Source organism: Dama dama, chromosome 31 (genome assembly GCF_033118175.1).
Source record: "Dama dama isolate Ldn47 chromosome 31, ASM3311817v1, whole genome shotgun sequence".
In the NCBI taxonomy this organism is placed as follows: Eukaryota; Metazoa; Chordata; class Mammalia; order Artiodactyla; family Cervidae; genus Dama; species Dama dama.
The window spans coordinates 51,013,015-51,016,764 of NC_083711.1; positions in this window are offsets into that span (position 1 = coordinate 51,013,015).

Here is a 3,750-nt window from a genome sequence, read left to right on the forward strand (position 1 = left end):
ACCTATTAAGTATATTTATTTCAAAATCCTTAAATAAAGAATAAATATACTTAATAGGTGTTCATACACATTTTCGACATTTATTTACTGGATCGAATTGAACAGTAAGATATTTGGTAATTTGAATGTTCATTTCTTTCTAGGTAAATTTATTTAATTCAAGGTTGAGGTGGTTGAATACACTGACAAAATATAAATAGATAACATGGTTTATGTAATTCACCAGGGTTCACTCTCAGAATTTAGTTTGCATATCTTCCTTGCACAACTATGGAGTACTCCAGGTATTTTGTGTAACCTATTTTCACATATGGTCCTGTGTCCCTGATAGAGGGGCATATGCCAAAGCAATTTTAGCCTGTTGTCAGGTCTCTGGATCCTTAATTTCAGTTACTACCACACAATCTTCCCAGGTGGCTGTGGTGGTAAAGAATCCGCCTGCCGGTGCAGGAGATACGGTTCAATCCCTGGGTTGGAAAGATCCTCCGGAGGAGGAAATGACATCCCTCTCCAGTATTCTTGTCTGAGAAATCCATGGGCAGAGGAGTCTGACAGGCAAAGAGTCCAACCCAACTGGCTGAGCGCGCACACACACACACACACACACACACACACACACAGAATCATATTCACTAAAACATTTGAGGCGGGGTGGATTGGAGATTTGTAGCATAGACTACAAGCAGTCAGTTAAGCACACTTAGTCCAGCCAAATTAAAAAACAATCGAAGAAAAAGTAGAATAATATGAAATGGAGAAGAGTGAGGAAACAGGACTGTCCGCTTTCCCCCCAATTTTACATTGTGTGTCCCAGCATAAGTGCATATTACACTCACTGCATATTTTTTCCCTTCACCTAGGAATGTCTGCTCATCCTTAATTGTGGTGGTGGTTTAGTCACCAAGTAGTGTCCTACTCTTGAGACCCCATAGACTGTATCCTGCCAGGCTCCTCTGTCCATGGGATTCTCCAGGCAAGAATACTTGAGTGGGTTGCCATTTCCTCTCCAGGGGATCTTCCCAACCCAGGAATCGAATCCAGGTCTCCTGCCTTGCAGGCAGATTCTTTACCGACTTAGCAACAAGGGAAACCCATTAGGCTTATTGCTTGAGTATTAAAAGGTGATGGAGGGAGGAATTAGTTAAATTGATTGTGAAACAATTATCTTTGTTTCTGGTCTTATCATGACAAAGACAAAATATGACACTATCTCGTCCTGAGATGAGCTGCTACATTTCCAGTTGTATGCCTCAACCCAGCATTTTTTTAAAAATTTACTACTTCATTCAACATTTCTTGGTAGGAATGTGATAAACTGTAGTGTAATAGAGGCTTACATCTCTAAAATAATTTAGGAGGACTTCAGAGAAGTCCCTAAACCTTGAAAAAATTTCCAAGCATCAGCCAGTCAGTAACACTTCTGAGAACACAAAATCAGAGTTACCACAAGGGTGGTAATTTGAGTGCCAAGATTTTGCCCAGATAGTGCTTACTGAATCACTTAGGGAAAAAGTAAAAAAAAAAAAAAAAAAAAAAAAAACCCTACAAACTAGAACAAAGCTCAACAAGTTTTGCTGATGAGAGGAAGCATGTGAAGGTATTGTTGCCTATACTGTAGAAGACAAAATGTGAAAGAATAGAGCTTTGTCATTACTTCTAAATATTGGACCTATAAGATATCCGTCCTGCAAAATGTTCAGGACTAGTCTTAGTGGAAGCTGTGAGTTTGGTTAAGTTTATCTTTATTCAACTTGGCTTTTCAAATATGGATCTTTTACCCTTTTGTTGCACAACTTAAAGTCTGAAAAACACACAATGCTAACCATTCACACTACTATGTGGATTTAAGGATGGCGTTGCTTTTTATCTCCTTCTGTGGGATATTTACATTTTATATTAAATTGAGAAGAGAATTTTCTCTTTTAAAGAAATTTCAGGCACAGGTGAGAAGAGAGGGTGAGATAATAAATTTTGGCTTGAAGCTCTTCCTGGTACTATAATCATCTCAAACAATAGCTGTGCCCTCTACCTGCACATAAAACTAGCCTTGAGTTGGATGATTCAGACTAGATCACTCTTATCAATATTGTCTGTGCTCACATTATTAGATTAATATGTTGATTGGGTCAGCTTTCATTTTAATATGGAAAATATTAACATACTCTAAGGCATATAATTTTAACTTAGTATACCAAAGATGTTAGTAAGGCCAAAGGTATTAAGAAATTATCCCGATTCATATAATATATATGCAGAATGCCAATGCACTATTATAATATGGAACAGCATGGATCAGAGAATTTTTTTCTTTATGTACACTCAGTTTCCTTAATTTAGCATCAGTATTTCCTTCATTCAAATATCAACATTTAGCCACATGTGGCATATATTACAACTAACTGTCACCTGTGATAGCTTATTTTTCAGTATGGCTTAGATATGAGATAGAACACAACCAACCTTCCAAGTATAATGTCACACTTCAGATGTCAAAATTTGAGGCCAATTAAACCATGGAAGAATGAGTAAAAAAGAAAAACTGTGTAGATTTGAGTCTAAGAAGTTATAAAAAATACATGTAAAAAGGAGAACGTGGCTTGTGCCAGATTCTGACTGATACCCTATTTCCCTCCTCTTCCTGACTTAGCTATTTTACGACAATTTGACTTTACTCTCAAGTCTCTATCCTAACCATTGAGTTTTTGTTCTCTTTTTCTATTCTAAAAACTTCCCTTGATTACCTGATGACTATAATTCAGATTGACATATCCAAGTTTCTGGGGTTCATGTCCATCCTCCCTCTTCCCACAGAGTTTCAAAACAGACCTATTGCCGTGCTGACAATGGTGAAAATTTTTGTTCATCTATTAATATATATATATTAATGCCTCTTATGTGGCCATAATAATAATGTGGCATAGATTATTATATATTAGGGATGCAAAGATATAACATAATCACTCAATAGGAGTTGAGTGAAGTAGTCCTGTCTACAATAGAAAGTTTTACCATGTCTAGGTCTATCCCAGATTTGAGGGAGAAAGCCCAGAGAACCAGGAGGAACATATAGGGGCTCCCAGGTTAGGTTGGTGAGAGATGGGGCAGCATTAGAAGGGAAGCATTGTTAAAGAAATGTCTTGAGAAAAGATGATGTTTGAGCTGATCGTATAAGAATTGCTTTCTTGCCAGTGTTATGGGTTGACTTTGTTAAATTAACATTTGTTAAGTGGGTCACAGAGTATAGAGCAGTGAGTCAGGGTTCAAGAGAAATATTACTTTCAAATCCTGCCAGAGGTACACAGCATTCCATGAGAACCCACACAGGCAGGTTAGGGCAGGGGAGAGGTAGAGAGAGCACCTGGACCCAGGTACATGCCTTTGTTAGGGCCCATGGATGCAGTGCTTTGGATTTCCCCTAAAGCTGGATTGGTGAATTCCAAGTCTTATGGACAGGGTTTTAGAAAACTCCATATGGAAGGAATGTGCACGGGAGGGAAGGCCCTGGGAGGCAGGGGAGACTACAGACCACACATACTACTGGGGAAGGCATGTGAGAACCTACTTTTGCTTGTGACTGGTGGGCTTTTATCTAGGTCATGTGTTTGCATGAGGAGGCTAGTGTCAGTTTAAAGCCTGCACAGACCACTTGGCCCAAGAAAATGGAGGTAAAGGCAGCAATACTATAGTTAACTCTCAACAGGCAGACTCACTTCTTCGTATCAGTAAGTTGGAAAAGTTACAGCTCTGTTT